Source organism: Zingiber officinale, chromosome 7A (assembly GCF_018446385.1).
Source record: "Zingiber officinale cultivar Zhangliang chromosome 7A, Zo_v1.1, whole genome shotgun sequence".
Taxonomy (NCBI): Eukaryota; Viridiplantae; Streptophyta; class Magnoliopsida; order Zingiberales; family Zingiberaceae; genus Zingiber; species Zingiber officinale.
In genome coordinates, this window is record NC_055998.1 from 87,507,277 (window position 1) to 87,531,713 (window position 24,437).

Below are 24,437 nucleotides of genomic sequence, written 5' to 3' on the forward strand. Positions count from 1 at the left end.
CCCCCGTTACTGCCACTAGAGCTGATAGGGATGCTTACAAAAAGCATCAAGATGATGCATTAGATGTGTCATGCTTTATGCTCACCACCATGAACTCTGAGCTTCAGAAGCAACATAAGAACATGGATGCTTATGATATGGTTGAACATCTTAGACAACTATATCAAGGACAAATAAGGCATGAGAGATTTGAGATCTTTAAAGCACTGTTTCAATACAGAATGCAAGAAGGAAGTCCCGTAGGGCCATATGTACTCAAAATGATTGGGTATATAGAAAACCTACAGCGATTGGGATTTCCATTAGGCTAAGAATTGACCACTGATCTTATCTTGCAGTCATTGGCCGATATCTATAGTCAATTTGTCATGAACTACAACATGAATGAAATTGACAAACCGTTGCCTGAGATGTTGAGCATGTTGAGAACTGCTGAACTCAACCTTAAGAAGGTAAAGTCTAGTACCATTTTGATGGTGTCTAAGGGCAAAGGCAAGTGGAAGCCTAAAGGTAAGGGTAAGACCCAAGCCAAATGAAAGGGCAAGACTCATGCACTGAAACCCAAAGGTGGGGTTGCTAAAGAAGGAACCTGCTTCCACTGCGGTGAGATCGGACACTGGAAGAGGAACTGCAAGATATATCTAGAGGAACTGAAATGGAAGAGAAGTGAGATTTCTGCCTCAGGTATATATGTTATAGAAGTCAATCTATCTATTTCTTCTTCATGGGTATTAGATACTGGATGTGCATTTCACATTTGTACTAATGTGCAGGAGTTGAGAAATAGTAGAGCGTTGGCAAAGGGCGAAGTGGACCTACAAGTAGGCAATGGAGCAAGAGTTGTTGCTATCTCTATAGGAACATATTCCTTATCTTTGCCCACTGGGTTTGTTTTAGAACTAGAAGAGTGTTCTTATGTGCCCGCTTTGACAAAGAATATTATCTCTATTTCTTATTTGGACAAGAAAGGTTTTTCATTTGTAATGAAGGACAAATGTTGTTCTGTTTATTTCAATGATATATTCTATTGTAGTGCACCACTTATAAATGACCTCTATGTTTTAGACTTAGAAAACCCAATCTATAACATAAATACCAAATGGTTCAAATCTAATGATTTGAACCAAACATATCTTTGACATTGTTGCTTAGGTCACATATGTTGGATCGTAAAACGTCGATAGAGGAGGGGTGAATATCGATTCGAAAAACAACGAGTATAAACGCAGCGGAATAAGAAAATTGAACATAGTGGATTTACTTCATTCGGAGCCTATGACGACTCATACTCGAAAGCCCGTACTCCGTGAGTACTTTCGTTGGGCAATTCACTAGCAATTAGAAATATAGATTATAAGTTAAGTACAATATTGCTAATAAGGAAAAATTACCGACAATAAAAAGACTTAGAACAGAAAGGAAAAACTTGTCGGAGATCGCAGCGCAGCAGGAGCACAAGGAAGCAGATTCTTTGTTCTGAGAGTTGTGTTCTTGAAGCTTGCTCACCCCCTCCTTTTATATCCCTTTGGAGGGGTCTCCAGAGCTTATTAGATCCCAAAAATTTGGATCAGATGAGGAGAGTTCGAATCTGGCTGATCTGAGTCGTCTCCAACTACTTGTTTGACATAGTCATCTTCCGAAGGTCATAACTTTTGACTCTGAACTCGGAATCAAGCTCTGTCAATTGCTACGAATGCAGAATTTGAACCTCTACATTTATATATACAAAATAGAGTTAGAAAAATATATGTATAGACATTTTATATAGATTTATGAGTTAGGTCCTGTCTTCCCTAGACCAGAACCTAGTCAGGGTCTCAATTTAGGGATCCAAAATGGACCTAAACTGGACCGACACCTACTGTCCCTTAACTGGGATGCGTCCTCACAGTCACTCTCCTCCAGTGACTTACCTTTACTTACCTGCCAGACATTCGGTCAGCCCTTCGACCCGTCTAGACTTTGTGCCAGCTATCCGGTCAGCCCGTCGACCTAGCTGGACTTCGTGCCAAGCGTCCGGTCAGTCCGTCGACCCACTTTGACTTCGTGCTAGCTATCTGGTCAGCCCGTCGACCTAGCTGGACTTATCGCCAAGCGTCCGGTCAGCCCGTCGATCCGCTTGGACTTCGTGCCAGACATCCGGTCAGCCCGTCGACCTGTCTGGACTTAGCCTGCATACTCGATCAAAGCATTAGATAACGACAAACCTAACTTAACCTATTTATCATTCATCAAAACCTAGGTTAAATCGTTAGTGCTAACCGCACCAACAATCTCCCCCTTTTTGATGGAATGACAACCTGGTTAAGTTAGTGAAAACATATGCAAGAAAAAACAAATAACAACATGCATTTATGTGGTTTTTAAGTTAGTTTGTATTTTCAGTTTGGTTTAGCTAACTTAACCACCTAACCCTCCCCCTTTGACATTCATCAAAAGTAAGCATGGATTAAGTAAGCATAAATACAGACTTCAGACAAAGTAAGAAATAATGTCAAGTTAATCTGGAGGAGTTTAAAACATAGATTATTTTGCTTTTATTTCTTAAATCTTTGAAAAAAAACTAAGTCTTGAAAGATAGCTTATTTATAACTTTGTAATTTTGAAAGATAGCTAATTTTTCAAGTATAGTTTTTAAGGTCAAAGTTAAAAATTCAAGTTTTCAAACATAAGTTTTCAAAATCAAAATTCCAAAACTAAGTTTGAAAAATCTATTTTTCAAAACTGATTGAAATTTATTTTTCAACACTAAGTTTGTAAAAGATTCAATTTTCAAAATTAAGGAAAATGATTTTGAGAAGCTTAGTTTGTAAACTTAAGTTTTGAAAAATCTAATTTCCACAATTTTCAATAACAAAGCAATTTTTAAAACTAATTTTTGTAAAATTTAACTTTCAAATCAAATTATCAAAATTAAGTAAAATCAAATTTTAAGAACTAGAGTTTTAAATTCAATTTTTAAAACTAAGTTAAATCTAATTTTCAAAATCAATTTTCAATAAAAAGTAAAACCCAATTCTTAAAAACAACTTAGTTTTATAAGAGTTAGTTTTCAAAAACAGGTTTAAGAAATTTTTAAGAAAATATTTTTCAAACACAAATTTTAAAATATTTTAAATAAAGGGAAAATTTTAATTAATTCCTCCCCCTGAACCTGACATAAAATTTTGAAAATATTTGCTAAAAATATTCAAAGTAGAATTTTTTTTTTAAAAAAAAATTGAGGTAGAATTTCCTAGAGAGATTTTAAAGAGAAGATTAAAAAATAACACTTAAGGAGATAATTAAAAAATAAACCTCCCCCTGAATTTAATACTCCTTTAATTTATTAATCCTCCTTATTTATTACTCCTCCTTAATATAATGCTAAGGTTTGAGTGTGTTAAATTTCAAGCCCTAACACATTTGTCTACCTAAGTGTTCTAGGGGATTTGGTAACACTTATATTATTTACATATTTATCTCTGTATCCTTGATATAATTGTTTATTTGAGTTTGATTAATCAATAATTAATATTAGATTCAGGCGCTTAAGCTTCAGTTTAAGGTTTAATAAGATAAACTTTATTAAATCAAAAACAGTTGGCCATTATCAATAATTTATTGATTAATTTTTACTTGATTTAATAATTTAATACTTAATAAAATAATTTAAATTTCATATTAATTGATTGAGTTGGTAAATGAAAGTATTAGTTATAATTATTTTTTTTATTTACTTCCTTTAAAGTGGGATTAATTTAGTTTGAAGTTAGCATGAAGTTAAAATTATTAGACACAGTTAAGTAAGGTTTAATTCAAGTCAATTTTAATTCTCAAATGAAGTTAAACTTAAACAGTTAAGTTCTACTTATTAATTACATAATTAAGTTTAAAGTTAAAGTTAACGGAAATTAAGTTTTTAAGTTAGGTGTCTAAGTTTTAAATGAATTTAAAAGAATTATTATTATTATTATTTTTAAGGGATTTCTAACAGGATTTCTAAAACAGTGTTTAAAAGAATTTTAAAATGATTTTTATAATTATTTAATAGCAATTAATATACGTTCAATTCAGTTTTGATTTTAGATTTAAATTAATATCAGTGATTAATTTAGGTTTAAGTTTTAAGTTTAAGTTAAATTTTTAAATTTTAATTGTAATTTCAATATTAAGTTTTAATTTAAGATTTAATTTTCAGTTAGGTTAAATTAAGTTTGAAAATAATTTTAAGATTAAAATAATGTTTAAGGTAAAAAAAAGTTTAAAATATAAATAATAATTTTTAAAGTTTAAATAATCAGTAAGAATAATTTTTATTTTAAGATAACAAAATTTTATTAAAGTGAAAAATAATACTGATCCGGCTGTAAGAATGGGGGGCCCACCCTCTGAAGGGTCCCAGCCTAAGGACGGATGGAAGGTTGGTCAAGCGGGTAATGGTCTGAGCGGAGCTAGAAATAACCCATCCATGGGCTTGGGTTTCCGACGCCAAGGCAGGAGGATCGAAGGACCGAGCGGGAATCCGCTCGGCTGGGACCAAAGGGCCGAGCGGGTTGTCCGTTCGGCCAAGATAAGGGCGAGGGTACAAAGGTGGCCGAGCGGCCTATGCGCTCGGCTCGGGATATGGGATATCAGCAGAAGCATGTCTGATGATTAGGCCGTACACAAGATCGCACGATGGAGGATCTTGCCGTCACATCATGGAAAGGTTGATACAGTAGCAGTATGACCTCATGGACGTCTTCCTGACAGATCCATATCTGGGCATGGCCCTTCTGACAGACCCATACCTGGGCATGGTCAAAAGCAGGTGGTTGCTTTGATTGGCGCGCCCAGGCTTCTTTGAGAGGTCTATATAAGGTCTCCATTTCTTCACCGGAGGTACACAAATCTTCTACTGCAAAGCCACTTCTTTGCTATTTTCTCGCCTGACTTAAGCGTCGGAGGGCCGTCGCCGGGACACCCCTCCCGGCTCGGTTTTGTTGCAGGTTCGCCGGAGCACCTGAGGATCTAGTAGGGAGCGCCACATCCCCAGCGTTCGTTGACTCCTGGTTCGGACAGGATCAAATACTAAGAAGAATTTTTCAAAATGATTTATAAAAGATTTAATTTTTAAAAGACTTTTTTATAAAACTGATTTTTTAAATAGTTTAAAAGTAATTTTTAAATAATTTTTAAAATGGTTTTTAAAAGAGTTTTTAAATAATTTTAAATAATTTTTAAAATAATTTTTAAATAATTTTTAAAAGAGTTTTTAAAACATTTTTAAAATAATTTTTAAAAGAGTTTTTAAAATATTTTTTAAAATAAGTTTTAAAATAATTTTTAAAATGATTTTTAAAATAGTTTTTAAATTATTTTTAAAAGAATTTTTAAAAGAGTTTTAAAATAATTTTTTAAAAAGATTAAAATAATTTTTAAAAGAGTTTTTAAATAATTTTTAAAAGAATTTTTAAAAGAGTTTTAAAATGATTTTTAAAAGAATTTATTTTTAAAATAATTTTTGAAAGGATTTTTAAAAGTATTTTTTAAAAGGATTTTTTAAAAGGATTTTTAAAATAGTTTTTTAAAAATATTTTTAAAATAATTTTTAAAGTAGTTTTTAAAAGTATTTTTAAAAGGATTTTTAAAATCGTTTTTTTAAAAGATTTTTAAAATAATTTTTAAAATAGTTTTTAAAAAGATTTTTAAAATATTTTTTTTAAAAGATTTTTTAAATAATTTTAAAAATAGTTTTTAAAAGTATTTTTAAAAGGATTTTAAAATAGTTTTTTTTTAAAATATTTTTAAAATAATTTTTAAAATAGTTTTAAAAAGGATTTTTAAAATAGTTTTTTTTAAAAGATTTTTAAAATAATTTTTAAAAGTATTTTTAAAAGGATTTTTAAAATAGTTTTTTTTAAAAAGATTTTTAAAATAATTTTTAAAATAGTTTTTAAAAGTATTTTTAAAAGGATTTTAAAATAATTTTTTTGTTAAATATTTTTAAAATAGTTTTTATAAGTATTTTTAAAAGGATTTTAAAATAGTTTTTTTTAAAGATTTTTAAAATAATTTTTAAAATAATTTTTAAAAGGATTTTTTAAATAGTTTTTTTAAAAAAGATTTTTTAAATAATTTTTAAAATAGTTTTTTTTTAAAAAAACGATTTTTAAAATAATTTTTAAAATAGTTTTTAAAAGGATTTTAAAATTGTTTTTTTAAAAGATTTTTAAAATAATTTTTAAAATAGTTTTTTAAAAAAGGTTTTTAAAATAATTTCAAAAATTGTTTTTAAAAGGATTTTTAAAAGCATTTTAAAATAATTTTTTAAAAGGATTTTTTAAATAATTTTAAAAATAATTTTTAAAATAATTTTTTAAAATAATTTTTAAAAGGATTTTTAAAATAGTTTTTAAAAGGATTTTTTTTTAAAAAAATAATTTTTAAAATAGTTTTTTTTAAAAAATAATTTTTATAAAGATTTTTTTTGAAAAATAAATTTTAAAAGGATTTTTTAAATGATTTTTTAAATAGTTTTTAAAAGGATTTTTAAAAGGTTTGTAAAATGATTTTTTTTTAAAGAAAATAATTTCTTTTAAGTTAAATTTTTTTAAACTAATTTTTTATTAAAAATAATTTTAATTTTAATTTTAACTTAATTTTAATTTTAATTTAATTTTAAATTAATTGTAATTTTAATTTTAATTTAATTTTCTCTAATTTTAATTTAATTTTAAGTCGTTAGTCTTTAGCTGATCTAAATTATCAATCAGGGAATCATATTATTTTGTGAGATGAATTAGTTTCTATTTTAGAGTTTGGTTTAACTTTGTGTTAGATTCAGATTTAGCTTTGTATCTAACAAATAGGCATTCTTTGGACAAACTTCTGGGCTATGGTGAGTCACTTGGACATCATTAGAGTAACCATGCCTTCGAGGTTTTTCAAATAGTCCTATTCACTGGACTTAGTACAAAACCTTGGTCTAACTGGTTAGGATCCATAAAGGGTGGCTTCAGTCAGTTCCACTTAGCCAAATGCACCAGGTCGGAGTCATATCTTCCTAGACATGCATAGACTAAGCTTCCCTAACGTGCTATCATCCAAGACTTCACCAGTACCATTGGTCAAGTTAACTATTATCCCTGTTGGAGCAATCCCAATGGCCCGTGTGATCATGTGTTTTGGTGTTTGGGCAAAGGGTTTAAGTTAGGTTCACCCTTGTATTTGATATGTGTATTCGAGTTGTGCAGGTTTGCAGGATACACATGTGATTCAGGTTGATGGCTTCGGGTCCGATGAAGGATGGAGCATCCGAGGGACCGTGGACAAGGCAGCGAGGACAAGGGCCGAGGGAAGCGACTTCGAGGCATACGCGAAGGATGGCATTGGGGACGAGCCGCGGGCTTGAATGCATCCGAGGGACGAGAGCCAAAGGAAGTAGGCTTGAAGGCAAGAGGTCAAAGCTGCAAATGAAGTGTCAAATGAGTCATAAGGGTGAGAGTACGAGTGCATGAGAGATTGTACTCGGAGTAAAATCCTAGTTTTAGGGTTTTACTGTAGCAGAACTGTAGCGCTACTGTAGCAGTCGACTGGGGCAGTCGACTGACAGCGAACAGAATGTCTCTGTTCGTATGGAATCGAGCCGTTGGGATGTAACGGTCAAATTTCCACTGAGGGTAGTCGACTGCATGTTTTGGCAGTCGACTGGTAGGCGGAGTTTTCAACCCGCGGCCTATATAACCAAAGCTTGGGAGCTTGGTTAGAGATGACGAAATTAGACTTGGTTAAGGTCTAATTAGTAGTCTACAAGTGCTCAAGAGTTTCCCTTGTGTCCAAGAGGTCTTGGTGAGTTTGTGGTGAGGTTTCTCCACTCACAAGGAGGTTTGAGCTAGCCGGAGGTCTTCCGGGGAGTAATCCACCGATAGATAGGGATCATCCACCTTACGGATACGCCGTGGAGTAGGAGCTTTATCTCCGAACCACGTAAATCGGCGCGTGTTGGTTTGCTTGCTATTTCTTGTTCTTTGTATTTGTATTTAGCTTTCGTATTTGTGTTTGTATTATTTGTATTCCGCTGCGCAACTAACAAATACGTAGAAAGCGAGTGATTTGGGGCACCGTCTATCCAACCCCCCTTCAAGTCGGCCATCCGATTCCCAACAAGTGGTATCAGAGCGAGGGCGCTCTCCGTTGGACTAACCGCTAAGGAAGCACAAGATGACCGGCTTGATAGAACCACCAAAGCTTGAAGGTAGAGGCTTATGGGACATCACGTATTGGATGATGAAGATGGAAGTATTCTTCAATACGGATTGGGATGCCATGATGGTGGTAAAGGAACCGTTCGAAGTCCCGAAGGACAAGAAGGGAAAGAAGCTCCAACCACGACATTGGACGAAGGAACAAACCACACGATCAAAGGCAAACGACAAGGTAATATCTATATTAATTGATATTTTGCCTAGTGACGTAATGAGCCTTGTAGGTAAATACGAGAATGCTCACGATTTGTGGAGAAAGATAAAGAAGGCTCAATGGGAAGAACCTATGCCTACACAAGAAGAAGAAAAATCCGAAGAAACGGATGAAGAAGCTCAAGTAGAGAAGGATCAATCGGATGTAGAGACCAATTCAACATCAAAAGAAGAAGAGGAAGTGAATTTGGTCACATTTGAGGAAAAGGATGAAGAAAGGACATCCACAAGTGTGGATGAGGAAGATATAGCATCTACATCCTCAAAGGTTGAAGAAGAATCCAAGACAAGTGAAGAAGAAGAAGAAGTCTTGGAAATCAACCTAGCAAGCACCTCCACCGAAGTGAAGTCAAAAGACTATATAATATGCTTCGGGTGCAATGAGAATGGACACTACAAGAATAGATGTCCTATGGGTAAGAAGAAGGTAAATCCTAAACCCAATCAAGTTTTTTTAAATTCTAATGTGGGTTGTAGGAATGAAGAAGTCCAAAAGAAGAAGATGCGCATCATATGCTTCACGTGTGGAGAGAAGGGTCACTACCACACCAAATGCCCCAAAAAGGGGGAAATCAAGAAGCTTGCGAAATTGAAGAAATGGGAGAAAGAGAAGAAGAAGAAAAGCTCAAGTCAAGGGGGAACTTCAAGGGTAAGGGAGGTATACCCTAACTTGAAGGTTAATTTAAATTTAAATTCTTATACTCCCATGCATGCTAGAAATAAGTGTTATTATTTGCCCATGCATAACTTCGGTTTTAGATATCATGATAGAAGTAGGGTTAAGGTAGACTATAACCCTAGGAGACCAATGCATGATAAATCTAGAAATGAAAGACCTAAGGAGACCCAAGACATTAATCCTAAGAAGGGGAGACATATGCCTAAGAAGGGTAGGTCTAGGAATGTCCATTGTGGGCATGTTAATTCTAGGTTTAGGAACCTAGAAAGGGAAAATCAAGCTTTGAAGGCAAAGCTTGATAAGTTGGAGAAAACCCTAGAAAGATTTAATGTTGGATTTAAGGGTTTAGGTATGGTGTTGGGTAGCCAAAGACCCAACAATGATAGATCGGGTTTGGGATACCGATCTAGTGTCTTCAAGGCTAAGGGAAAGTCTTATGCTAGGGTTGCATATGACTATAGTAAGGAGAAACCAATAAATGGCAAGGGAAAGCCATTTAAAGGTAAGGAGAAACTAACCAAGGTTAAAAGGGTTAGATTTGTAGGCCAAGTGTCACCGGGGGTGCACCAATGTGGCCTAGCCATTGTGGATGAGTCACCTAGGGAGGTGACTAAGGTTAAGAGCTCTAGGGGGAGCTCAAAGAGTCAATTTGGGACCCATGGTCAATGGATCTCAAGGGGGTTTTACTTGGGAGTCTAGACAAGCCATGGAATGTGTCAAGTGGTTTGGAGACGGACTTGAGTCTCAAACCTAGGGTTTTGGCACAATTGGTTTATGTTTCATGCAAGAAATATGACAATTGGGGTCATATAGCATGAAAATTGATTTTGGATGTATAGATGTCATATAAACCAATGCTAGGGATGCATTGTGGGTTAGTATGGGCAAATACATTAAGAGGAAGCCAAAACTAGGACTTTAGGTCAAGGTTAAATTGAACCATTTAGCTAGTTTTGAGTTTTGTGTCAATCTTGGGATTGGTGATAAATACATTTTTGAATGTATTTTTCCTAAGTAGACATGGGTAAAACAGACCTCTCCACAAATTTGGGGATTTTTGGAGGTCTGTGGAATTATTGGTGCATTCTGAAATTGGGTCAGAAATGCTGAAAAAGGCTGAAAAACTGTGCCAGTCGACTGCTAGTTTTAGCAGTCGACTGCACCAGTTGACTGCTAAAAGTTGCAGTCGACTGGCAGCGAACAGAAGCATTCTGTTCGCTCAACTAGTGGTGACCAGTCGACTGGTACTTCTTGCAGTCGACTGATACCAGTCTGAAATTGTCTTCAGCACTGAATTTTGACCAAGTCAACTCATACAAGTGTATGAAATCCATGGGGGATAAACACACGAGTTTAGGGTCAATTGGAATGACAAGTTTTCAACAATTGGGATATTGTTGGAGGACTTTTTGGATGTTAGGCAAAGGGGGAGAAGTAAGGTTTAGTTGGGAAAACCTGAAAGTGCCTTTGCGTAGGGGGAGCCTTAGGATAGGTTCTTAAAAAGCCTGTTGTGAAAATCATAGCTCATTGGGGAGCATAGGTGTAGGGGTAGACTTGGGATAGGTTCAAAGTGCATGTTGCATTATTATTTTTTCGGCAGTGTAAGTCCAAGTGTGTAGCCTTGGCAACGTAAGTCCAATTGTTTTTAGCATATTGTTTTGCTATTTGTTTTCCCTAACTTAAACGTATTGCCAAACACCAAAAAGGGGGAGATTGTTGGAGCAATCCCAATGGTCCGTGTGACCATGTGTTTTGGTGTTTGGGCAAAGAGTTTAAGTTAGGTTCACCCTTGTATTTGATATGTGTATTCGAGTTGTGCAGGTTTGCAGGATACACATGTGACTCAGGTTGATGGCTTCGGGTCCGATGAAGGATGGAGCATCCGAGGGACCGTGGACAAGGCAGCGAGGACAAGGGCCGAGGGAAGCGACTTCGAGGCATACGCGAAGGATGGCATTGGGGACGAGCTGCGGGCTTGAATGCATCCGAGGGACGAGAGCCAAAGGAAGTAGGCTTGAAGGCAAGAGGTCAAAGCTGCAAATGAAGTATCAAATGAGTCATAAGGGTGAGAGTACGAGTGCATGAGAGATTGTACTCGGAGTAAAATCCTAGTTTTAGAGTTTTACTGTAGCAGTACTGTAGCAGTACTGTAGCAGTCGACTGCATGTTTTAGCAGTCGACTGGTGCAGTCGACTGGGACAGTCGACTGGCAGCGAACAGAATGTCTCTGTTCGTATGGAATCGAGCCGTTGGGATATAACGGTCGAATTTCCACTGAGGGCAGTCGACTGGTAGGCGGGGTTTTCAACCCGCGGCCTATATAACCAAAGCTTGGGAGCTTGGTTAGAGCTGACGAAATTAGACTTGGTTAAGGTCTAATTAGTAGTCTACAAGTGCTCAAGAGTTTCCCTTGTGTCCAAGAGGTCTTGGTGAGTTTGTGGTGAGGTTTCTCCACCCACAAGGAGGTTTGAGCTAGCCGGAGGTCTTCCGGGGAGTAATCCACCGACGGATAGGGATCGTCCACCTTACGGACACGCCGTGGAGTAGGAGCTTTATCTCCGAACCACGAAAATCGGCGCGTGTTGGTTTGCTTGCTCTTTCTTGTTCTTTGTATTTGTATTTAGCTTTCGTATTTGTGTTTGTATTATTTGTATTCCGCTGCGCAACTAACAAATATGTAGAAAGCGAGTGATTTGGGGGCGCCGTCTATCCAACCCCCCTTCAAGCCGGTCATCCAATTCCCAACACTAATTACCCTACCAGGTACATTAGTTATTTGTTACCCTGTTGGGTAAGTTAGTTTTGGAGGTGCCAGCTATTCTGGACCCTCCCCCTAAATTATTGATTTTCCTTTTAAGATATTTTTGTTTTAGTTTTAATTTGTAATTTAGATTTAAGTTTTTAATTTTGAATTAATTAAATTGGTCAAATTATCCTTCATTTAAGAGAGTGTATTTAATATTTAAATTTTCTTTCAATTTTAATTTTATTAAGTTAATTGAATTGTCTTTATTTGATGGATTATTGTTAACGATTGAGTTTTTATTAATTTTTAAATTTGAATTAATTAAATTATATTTCTTTAAAGGTTTATCTTTTAATCTTTTATTAACCGTTAATTTTAAAATTTTCAGGTTATCTTTGTTTAATATGTTATCTTTAACATTTAATTTTAAATTTGTTAAATTTATTTTTGATTTTATTAGAGTGTTTGAGTTTATCCTTATATTTTCTTTACCTTTTAAGTTGATATAATTAGTGGAATTTATTAGATAAGTTTTATCTTTAATATTTAATTTTTTGTTAATTAGATTATCTCGAGTTTGAATAAGACTTTCTAGATTAATATTGTCTAGATTAAATAATTTATTAATTTTATCTAGATCAATATTGACCTTGTCATCTTTTTTGTTTGAATTTTCAAATCTTTTTAGGTTTAAATTCAAATTTTTAGATTTATTAATTATTTTCAGATTTTCTGCATTTTCTAAATTAATTATATTTATTTTATCAGAAAATATCTTAGGGGTATTTTCTGAATTAATTATATTTGTTTTATCAGAAAATATCCTAGGGGTATTTTTGCAAGTATTAGTACACTATTTTCACATATACTTTCAGACATATCCAAATTAACATGTATATATTTTAAACTACTACTAGCAAGAGTGTTTTGGTAAATATTACTAACCTTGAGCGCAACCCCTAATTCAGTAGGCTTCTCCGTTGGATCTGACTCGAGTTCGGATTCAATTTTGGCTTGATCGTCTGACTCCAACGGCTTCTCGTGAAGCTTGATCAACTGGGTCCAAAGCTCACACGCATTCTTGCACTTTTCTAGTCTGCATAAAACATTGTTAGGTAAAACACTACAAATAATTTTATTTACATTTTTGTTCAGTTCCGAGTCCTGAGAGGGTTTTCTCAATATTAGCACATAATCAAAATCTAAGCTTCCTAAGAAGCATTCCATTAATCGCTTCCAGTAGTTGAAATCTTGATCGTATGGTGGTGGTTCATGAGGGTTCCGTCCTTCTAGAAGAGTCATTGAATGCTGAAGATGGAAAACTAAAAAGTGGTGCCAAGACTTGGTCTTGGATTAGCAGTGCGGGAAGAAAGAAGAGTAATGAAAAAGAGCTAAATCGGTGTTGCACCAATTTAGTTTTAATTATGAAAAATATTTCAAAAAGGTAATAATACCAGTTTGAAGTTATGCGAAAAACTGAAAGCCGAAAAAGAACGAGTATAAATGCAGCGGAATAAGAAAATTGAACACGGTGGATTTACTTCGTTCGGAGCATGTGATGACTCCTACTCGAAGGCCCGTACTCCGTGAGTACTTTCGTTGGACAATTCACTAGCAATTCGAAATATAGATTACAAGTTAAGTACAATATTGCTAATAAGGAAAAATTACCGACAATAAAAAGACTTAGAACAGAAAGGAAAAGCTTGTCGGAGATCTCAGCGCAGCAGGAGCACAAGGAAGCAGATTCTTCGTTCTGAGAGTTGTGTTCTTGAAGCTTGCTCACCCCCTCCTTTTATAGCCCTTTGGAGGGGTCTCCAGAGCTTATCAGATCCCAAAAATTCGGATCAGATGAGGAGAGTTCGAATCTGGCTGATCCGAGTCGTCTCCAACTACTTGTTTGACACAGTCATCTTCTGAAGGTCATAACTTTTGACTCCGAACTCGGAATCAAGCTCTATCAGTTGCTACGCGTGCAGAATTTGAAGCTCTACATTTGTATCTACAAAATAGAGTTAGAAAAAAAATATATGTATAGATATTTTATATAGATTTATGAGTTAGGTCCTATCTTTCCGAGACCAGAACCTAGTCAGAGTCTCAATTTAGGGATCCAAAATGGACCTAAACTGGACCGACGCCTACTGTCCCTTAACTGGGATGCGTCCTCACAGTCACTCTCCTCCAGTGACTTACCTTTACTTACCTGCCAGACGTTCGGTCAGCCCTTCGACCCGTCTGGACTTTATGCCAGCTATCCGGTCAGCCCGTCGACCTAGCTGGACTTCGTGCCAAGCGTGCGGTCAGCCCGTCGACCCGCTTGGACTTCGTGCTAGCTATCTGGTCAGCCCGTCGACCTAGCTGGACTTCTCGCCAAGCGTCCGGTCAGCCCGTCGACCCTCTTGGACTTCGTGCCAAACATCTGGTCAGCCTGTCGACCTGTCTAGACTTAGCCTGCATACTCGATCAAAGCATTAGATAACGACAAACCTAACTTAACCTATTTGTCATTCATCAAAACCTGGGTTAAATCGTTAGTGCTAACCGCACCAACAACATAAATGAGAGTCGCATATCCCAACTCCATAAGGATGGACCTTTGGACTCATTTGATTTTGAATCATATGAGGCATACGAATCTTGTCTTCAAGGCAAGATGACAAAGACTCCATTTAGTGGACACGGCGAAAGGGCTAATGATATGTTAGGACTCATATATACTGATGTATGTGGCCCTTTCAGAATAGCAGCTAGAGGAGACTATTATTACTTCATTACCTTTACTGATAATTTCAGTAGATACGACTATGTGTATCGATGAGACACAAGTTAGAATCCTTTGAAAAGTTTAAAGAATTCAAGAATGAAGTACAAAACCAACTTGGTAAGAGTATTAAGATGCTTCGATTAGATCGAGGTGGGGAATACCTTAGCCAAGAGTTTCATGATCATCTTGTTGAGTGTGGGATCATATCTCAACTTACTCCACCTGGAACATCACAATGGAATAGTGTATTAGAAAGGAGGAACTGCACTTTATTAGATATGGTACGATCGATGATAAGTCATACCAATCTTCCTACTTCCTTCTGGGGGGCATGCTCTGGAGACAACTACTTTCACACTTAAACGAATTCTATCCAAGGTCGTTATAAAGACACCATATATGATATCGACAGAGAAGAGTCCCAAGATATCTTTTATGAAGATTTGGGGTTGTGAGGCTTATGTTAGACGATAAGCCTCAGATAAACTAGGACCCAAATCAGACAAATGCTATTTTGTTGGATATCCCAAGGAAACAAAAAAATATTACTTCTATAATCTCACACAAGGTAAGGTGTTTGTTGCCAGAACTAGTGTCTTTCTAGAAAGGGAATTTATTTCTAGAAAAACTAGTGGGAGTGAAGTCGATCTTGAAGAAATTCAAGATACACAAACTAGCATCTATGCCTTGATGGAAATTGAACAGGTACCACAAGATGTTGTGTATCATGATTTTGTTACACCACAAGAAGTTGTGGAACAACAACTTGTTCAAGTAGCACAAGCTCTACGCAGATTTGATAGGACCCGTCGTTAACCTGAGAGATATTTTTTTCTCTTGTTTGACAATGGTGATGTAGTGCTAGTTGGTATCAATTAGCCTACATCTTATTAGGAAGCTGTACAGGGCCCAAATTCTAAGAAATGACAAGAGGCCATGAGATCCGAAATGAGTGTAAGTGGGTCCACCTAAAGGGATCAAACCCATTGGGTGTAAGTGGGTCTTTAAGGTGAATACTGACATGGATGGTCATATGCATACTTATAAAGGTAGATTGGTGGCTAAAGGATTCAAGCAGATTCATGGTATAGACTATGATGAAACCTTTTCACCAGTTGCGATGCTCAAGTCCATTCGGCTCATGCTTGCTATTGTTGCTTACTATGATTATGAGATCTGGTAAATGGATGTCAAAATCATATTTCTTAATGGAAATCTACTCGAGGATGTGTACATGACACAACCTGAGGGTTTTGTAGATCCAAAGAATGCTGGAAATGTTTGTAAGCTGCAAAGATCCATATATGGATTAAAGCAAGCTTCTAGAAGATGGAATCTTCGATTTAATGATGCAATCAAAATGTTTGGTTTCATTAAGAATGAAGATGAACCTTGTGTCTACAAGAAGGTTAGTGGGAGCACACTCATTTTTCTCATATTGTATGTAGATGACATACTTCTCATTGGAAATGATATCCCTACTCTTCAGTCAGTGAAGACTTGGCTTGGGAATTATTTTTCAATGAAAAACTTAGGTGAAGCAACCTATATTTTAGGCCTTAAAATCTATAGAGATAGATCTAAAAGATTACTTGGCCTAAGCCAGAGTACGTATATTGACAAGGTGCTTAAATGTTTTGTCATGGAGAATTCTAAGAAGGGATTCCTGCCTATGTCACATGGTGTGAGTCTTTCGAAGACTCAATGTCCCTTTTCTAAGGAAGAAAGGGACCACATAGATCAGATTCCTTATGCATCTGCGATAGGGTCTATCATGTATGTCATGCTTTGTACTCGGCCAGATGTCTCGTATACGTTAAGCATAACGAGCAGATACTAGTCAGATCCAGGTGAAGGTCACTGAACAGCAGTCAAGAATATTCTTAAGTACTTGAGAATGACTCAAGATTATTTTTTAATCTTTGGAGGTGATGAAGAGCTTGTTGTAAAGGATTATACCGATGTTAGCTTCCAAACTGACAAGGATGATTTCATATTGCAGTCAGAGTATGTGTTTTGCTTAAATGGAGGGGTTGTGAGCTGGAAGAGTTCAAAATAGGACACAGTCCCTGATTCTACAACAGAGGCCAAGTACATTGCTACTTCAGATGCAGCAAAGGAGGATGTTTGGATTAGGAAGCTCATCACAAAGCTTGGTATTGTTCCTAGTATAGTGAACCCAATATACCTCTATTGTGATAACAATGGGACTATTGTACAAGCTAAGGAACCTCGCTCTCATCAGAGATCTAAACACATACTACGGCGATTCCATCTCATTTGAGAGATCATCGATAGAGGATATGTGAGAATATGCAGAGTCCCGGCTGATGCTAACATTACGGATCCTTTGACCAAGGTTTTGGCACAGAGGAAGCATGATGGTCACACTAGGTCAATGAGTATTCGATATCTTAGTGATTGTCACTAGTACTAGTGGGAGATTGTTAGTATTAGCCCTAGTACTAATTATGAGATGATTGTAAAGGGTTATTTTGTATCATATTTCATTATTGATAAAAGGTAAAGTTGGTTATTATATTTATTTCAGTTCAGTGTCGATTGAATAAGTATAATAATGTCCTTGGGTAGTAGATTATTATCTACAACATATCAATTGGTTGAATTGATAGTGAAACATTATAGATATACATGGAACACTACTCTTAACTATTCTTAGTCAAGCATTAATATACAAGGATAATATTAATACGTTGAGACTAGCATGTAGGTCAATAGATGACTTGATCTCACAAGTCATGGATATGAGATATCAGGTTGACACATGGGTATATATTAGAGAATATATATATACTGAATGACCCGCCATGAGAATGTTTCATGGATCGTTATATGAGTAACATAAACATTCTCATGTGACTATTGGTATCGACAAACGTCACTTGTAATGAGGTGAACAATAAAGTCGATCATTGGGTATGCAATGAATTATGCGGAGGGATGTGAGTGATGTAGATGAGATCTATCCCTTCCATATGACGGAAGCGATGTCTATGAGCCCCTTGATTAGTAGAGCACAAGAAAGCATGACCATGCACAAATGAGTCAATATGAGATATTGAGTTTATTTGATTGAGTGTGTCTATTTAGAGATCAAGAAACACAAAGGTTGATAAGAGGGTGACATGATCTATGCCTTATTGATCAATCTAGATATCAAGGATAAAGGGACCAAGTCATATAAGATAATAGCCACAGACAAGTTAGGTCGGATCTCGACTTTCTCGTCACTTGGGTAGCAATGATGACTTGCTAGATGTCACTTATTGCTTATGTACTATCTAAATGTTGATTTAGGTACATTGTCAACGTTACGAGAACCTATTGAGTCATACACAAAGAACAAGTAGATATGGAGATAGGTTCGTATAATGAATCATTGGATTAAGTTTAATCCGAATTGGGCTTATTGAGTAAGACTCAATTGGATCTAATTATTGGATTAAGTTCAATTCAAACTAGACTCATTGAATCAATTCAAATGATTGGAATGGTGATTCATTGAATTCGAAATTGCATGAGAATCAATGAGTTAGACGCATTGGGTGAACTTGAGTTCACCAAGGAAGTTGAATGGTCAAAATTGAACCATTGGATTGAATGGTCAATTTTGAGCCATTAGATTGGAAGATGAAAGGGTAAAACCCTTTGGTATTCATGAGATATATATATATATATATATATATATTATATCATTTTGGATGATATTTTCATAAGGTGAAAAACCTTTAGTCTTCTTTTTCTTCCTCCTTCCCTCTTTTGGCCGAAACCCCTTCTTGTGGTTTCTAGCACAACCTTAGGTGGTTTCCATCTCTATCTTGTGAGTTTTAGAGACAAACGAAGGCAAGACTTATTCGTGTGAATACCGTAGGCGTGAACATGTGATCATGCTGAGATCCAAGCTGTTTGGAGTCCGTGAGCATGCATCAAAGGTATAACCAATATCATGCAACTTAGTATAAGTTATTTTCTTTCCATTTCGCATGGATCTCCTCGAGGAACTAGAAGTTTTTCGCTACGCTTTCACTTGTTTAGCGCCCTAGTTCCTTACAGCTACCTCACCCATACATCACTCGGAAACTCAACAAAGGCACACATTCAACAAATTCAAGACAATAGATTTATAAAAAAAGTTTCATTAATTTTTAGGAGTCCTTACATTTTTTTCAACTACGATTGAGATTGCAAAATGAAAGACAACATACAAGTAAGCATCACAATTATAGTTGGGGTACAGGGGAAGACAATTAATCTGCCTTCTCAGACTCTGGCATGTTGACCCAAACCTTTTTGGGATCCAACAAGCTCAAGTATGATCCATGAGGTATAAGACTAGATTGCAGAAACTGATGGATAGCTCCCTCGAATCCATGTGTGAGCATCTTGCCAGTTCATGCTCCCAGCAAGTCATAAGAGTCTTGGGAAGGCAATAAAATTTTCTCCTACTCCTCCTAGCACCCTCTCTCACCATCTATGTAGTTGCCTAGCTCATCCGTAGTTGCCTATAGATCCCAGACCGTCTTCTCCCGTATCCCTTACTCCTCAGTCAACTATAACTCACAATGTTCATTTGCTAAGGTTTCTGCACGAAGCTCGGATTGAAGTTGTAGTCGTTGAGCCTCAAAGGTGACTAATCCCGTTCGGAAGCTAAGTCGGATGAAGGCGGGTCTTGTTGTGCGAAAAGTTGACGGAGAGTCATTAAAATGTTGAATCTGCGGGGGCCCCCTGGAAAGGTTCGCACGAACGACCTACGGAGAGAAATGATCAGGATGATGACGTTATTGCTCTGCACACACGCAGACGAGTCCACCGGTCGTTAGAGACCAAAAATCAGGGAAAAAGTCCCCGGGTCAGGCCCTCCGACGCTCAAGTCAGGTACTTTTTCCCCAGAAATCACAGAGACAGGACGAAAAGCAAAAAACTAGTGAGAAATGACGAGTGAGCGTCCCTGCATAAGGGACAAGACATCCCTTTTTATACTACAACGAAGATTCCTGGGTTTGACGGGTGTCAGGGAATGTCGGCTGTCAGACTTTGACTGGCGGCGGTTGACACGTGGCTCTTCCTAATAGGCTGGCGGCAAAACCAAAGGTGTATTGAGTCCCGACTGTTGGCATATTCCCTAACACCTTGATTATTCCCTCTGACAAGCGGTTGCGATTCCTTGGCTGATTTGTCCTGTAGCCCCTGACCGATCCGGGATCTGCACTTGCCCTGTTTTTATATACTGTTGCCTTCGAGTTGTATGTCCCGATCTGTGTTAAGCTCGTGTCCGGATCTGCTTTTGTCGTTTGCTATCTCAATCTGCATTCCGGGTCTGTGTCCAGACCGGTGATCTTTGGCTTGGGTGTCCCGACCTGCACCCTGGGTCTGGTTCCTGACCCGCCTGTCTGCTGCTGTCTGCTATTATCCAAAGCATGTACGTCCCGACCTGCACGCTGGGTCTGGTTCCCGACCCTCATCTGTCTGATTATCCAAGGCATGTACGTCCCAACCTGCACGCTGGGTCGGCTTCCCTACCCTCATCTGTCTCACTATCCAAGGCATGTACGTCCCGACCTGCATGCTGGGTCGGCTTCCCGACCCTCATCTGTCTGACTATCCAAGGCATGTACGTCCCGACCTGCACGCTGGGTCGGCTTCCCGACCCTCATCTGTCTGATTATCCAAGGCATGTACGTCCCGACCTGCACGCTGGGTCGGCTTTTCGACCCTCATCTGTCTGAATATCCAAGGCATGTACATCCCGACCTGCACGTTGGGTCTTATTCCCGACCCGCATCTACTTACTGCTATCTAATGTATGTTCGTCCCGACCTGCACGTTGGGTTTGTAAGCAGACCTGCCGGTAGTTTCCATCCTTAGCTATACTTGGCCCACGAGCCCATTTACTACTTACTATCAGGGCTGGGTCTTATAATTCTCTCTTTTGACTTTGGCAACGTAAGTTGGACTTTTGACCTCCCTGCTGTCCATATCATCCCGACTGCTAACCGGCCATGTTGGCTTGACTTCTGACCTTCTTGACCTCCCCGTTAGCTGGACTGTTGACCGGCCACGTTGCTTGACTTCTGACCTTCCTGACCTCCCCGTCAGCTGGACTATTGACCGACCACGTTGGCTTGACTTTTGACCACGGAGACTTGACTTCTGACCTTCCTATTCTACAGGTCAGCTTGACTTCTGATCCTCTTGCGGCCTTGACTCTGAGCCATATCATCCTATTGATCCCACAAAATACGCATCGTATCAGTGGCCAACTTCACCTATTGCATGACCAGTTCATGTTGAGCATGGAGCAACTCCTCCTGTTCCTTTTTGTCTGACTCTTCAACAACATCCCGGGACTTTTTGGCCAATTCCTAAGAAGTCTGCGTTGTGGCTCGGGCTTGGGCTGGCTCTTCCTATAATTCATCAATTCTGTCAGAATGTGCCTTGGTCCTTTTGCGTCACTTTTTTATGTCGATTTCGGCCTTCTCACTCGCTAGTTGAGCCATCACCTCCTCAACCTTGGCTTTGTCAGCTGCCCACAGGGCTCTCCAACTCAACTATTCTCTACTCCATTCTTCTATGCTCTTTCACCAGATAAAGAAGGTGACCGGTGCAGTCCCTTCTGCTTCACCTCAGATTGCGTAACCAAAATCATAGCTTATAGATGTTCTACAAGTTTAGTACTAACGAGGAATCATACCTTCAAAATGGAGTCGAATAAACTCTCGCTTAGCTCCAATACATCCAGGCGTGACATGACTTCCGTCTCATAGGCTCAGAGTTGTTCAGCTAGCAAGGGACTACACTCTATTGGCCTTTCTTCTACCCGATGAGTGCAGGGTGAAGGGACAGAACTGGAGCTCGGTGGCATTAGTTCAGAGGTTAAAGTTGTGGCTTTACCAGTAGCCGAAGAAGTTGCCACAACCTTGGATGCTTGACTTTTTTCTTAGCGCTTGCCTCGGGAGAGCAACTCCTTATCAGTTGAGGCGTTAGAATGTCTTCCCGTGAAAGTTTGACTAATTTCACTTCTTTGAGGTCCCAACCTCGATAACTAGCTTCTGACTCCCGCCTTGAGCCATTTGGGCTGGATGGGGAGATGGTGTCCACTTGGGCGTCCGATCCCTTTTCTGGGATCGAACTTTGGCTCGAGTCTCAGCCTTGGGGTTGATTGTCTCAAGAGACACTCCCAACTCGATGACTGGGACTGACATCTCAGGAACAATAAATGCCAACACTATGAGGGTAGGAACCCCGATCTCGGCTATAGCCTCGGAAGTCTTGGCCATAGTTGTAGCAGATGCATCCACTATAGAAGGGAGGGATGGTGGCAGTTCAGATGATGCCTCGGCCACATCTTCCGTGGTCCACATGCCTTCACGAGTTGGGTTTCTGAATGCTCATTTTAAAAAAAATTATTTTGATAAATAAACAGTGGAAGTGAAATAATAATCTATATTATTACATCACACACATCACATATATACAGGATAAACATATGTACCAAACATAACCATAGATCAAAATGTTCGTTTAAGAATTATATGTTGGATCGAAACCGCGCTAGAGGGGGGGGGTGAATAGCGCTCGCGGCTATTTCGTTTTTCGGAAAACACTCGAGTAGAATACGCAGCGGAAAATGTAAATAAACACAAACACAGAGACACGGTCGTTTACTTCGTTCGGAGCCTAAGGCGACTCCTACTCGAAGGCCCGCGATCCTTGATCGCTTCCGGTGGGCAACAACTATAAGTTCGATAAACGATTACAAGTTGAAGTACAATAAACGACAGTAAATAATTATACCAACGACAAAGAAATGAAGATTCGGAGCTCCTGGTCGTCGGGCACAAGTAGCAGCACTTCGGAACGTCGTTTGGAGCAGCACGTAGCACTTGAATCACTTGGAAGAAGATGTCCTGAAGCTGCTGGTCGAGATCCCTTATAAAGGGGGTTCAAGGCGCCTTATACTGTTCACCAAGGCGCCTTGAACGAGCCGAGTCACCCGCGTGGATCAGCACGGATCTGGTCGAACTCTATCTGGTTTAAGGCGCCTTCAGCCTATCCAAGGCGCCTTGAACTCCATTCAAGGCGCCTCCAGTCTGCTGCGCTGGCCTTTTCCTGGCTCGCACCCGAGGCGCCTCCAAGCTCCATGGAGGCGCCTCGGACACTGTTCATCCGAGTTCTTCTTTGTGTTTTTGGCACCTGCAAGTATGTTAATCCAAAATACTTGCAACACAAAGTTAACACAAAATAATAGTATGAATATGAAATTATGACAGTCTCCGGACTGTCCGGGTCTGACTTCGGATTTCCTGCCGGAAACCCTAGGTCGACCCGACGCCTACTGTTCCCTCTACGGGGAACGCGTCCTCACCTACTCCACTCAGGAGATTTACCTGTTGCCAGTACGATCCTCCAGATCGACTGGACTTTTGCTCGGCACTCGATGCTCCCGGACTTTCTGCTGAACATCCGCTTCACCGGCCAGTTCAGACTTTCACCTGGTTCGCGACACCAGGACTTTCCACCTAGGGTTACCACCCCCTAGGACTTTTGCCTGAAGCCATCGACCTGCCAAGACTTTCCGCATAGGGTTACCACCCCCTATGACCTAGGGTTACCACCCCCTAGGGTTTTACCTTGCCTAACCGTAGTTAGGGCTTTCCTGAAACACTCAACAAAAGCTGTCAGAAAACAAAGCACCTTAACTTTGAATCCTTTGCCATTATCAAAACTTAGGTTCGATCGTCGGATGCTTCCCGCACCAACAATCTCCCCCTTTTTGATTATGGCAATACGTAATTCAAAGTTAAGAAAAAACAACATATGCATAAAGTTAACCATGCTTAAGTAAATAAACTTCAAATGCAATAACAGTTAAGCTGGAAACTTTTAACTTGGTAATATTAGACTCCCCCTTAATAAAAGCCCTCCTTTTATTAAATATTTTGAATTTTCTTTTAACGTTAATTTACCTACTCTCCCCCTTTGCCATATATCAAAAATAAACCCGTTTGAAAGTAGATTTGTATTTTTTCTGAAGGAATATTTTCAAAGAGGGATAACAATGAATTTTCTTCTTAGATTGCCAAATTTGAAAATACTTAGCTATATATTTAGCTTCGAAATGATTTGTATTGAGAAAATATTTTGCCAAATAGCTAAGTTTAGAGTACAATCTAACTGAGTCTAGTTAAAATAGTCTTTAAAATTAACTAAGTTTGAAAATATGAGTATTTGAATTTTCAATAAAGGAATTTTGCTTAGAAGTTATAAAATATGAGGTCACTTGAAAACTTTAAAACGTTATAAAAAGTTGACTAGTTTTGAAATATTTGAATACTTAATTACATGGGCAAGTTTTAAAAAACTGTAATTAAGTTTTGAATATGCATTTTGAAGAAACTTTGATATTAAAAAATATATAGTTTTGGTTCACAGGGAGTAGTAGTAGTTTGTTTTCTAGTCCAAGCATGAGTCAAATTAAATTACTGAGTTTAATTTGATTAAGTATCAGAGCCTTGAAATAATCAGGTAAAGTAATTTGATTAGAACCTTAAAGTACAATCATGCTTAAAAAAAATTGAAACACACTTTTCCCAATTGTCTAACCTTTAGCTACTTGCTGATTGCCTAGAGGGCAGTAGCTTTCACATGGTTAGTCAAGTTGAGTTAATTTGATCCAGGTAGACTTGACTAGAGCTGGAGAACTTAACTTGATTAATGTTTATTGCATATTTAACGCCCAGACTCATATTGATGCACAGATATAAGCATTCTTGAGTCCAGGCA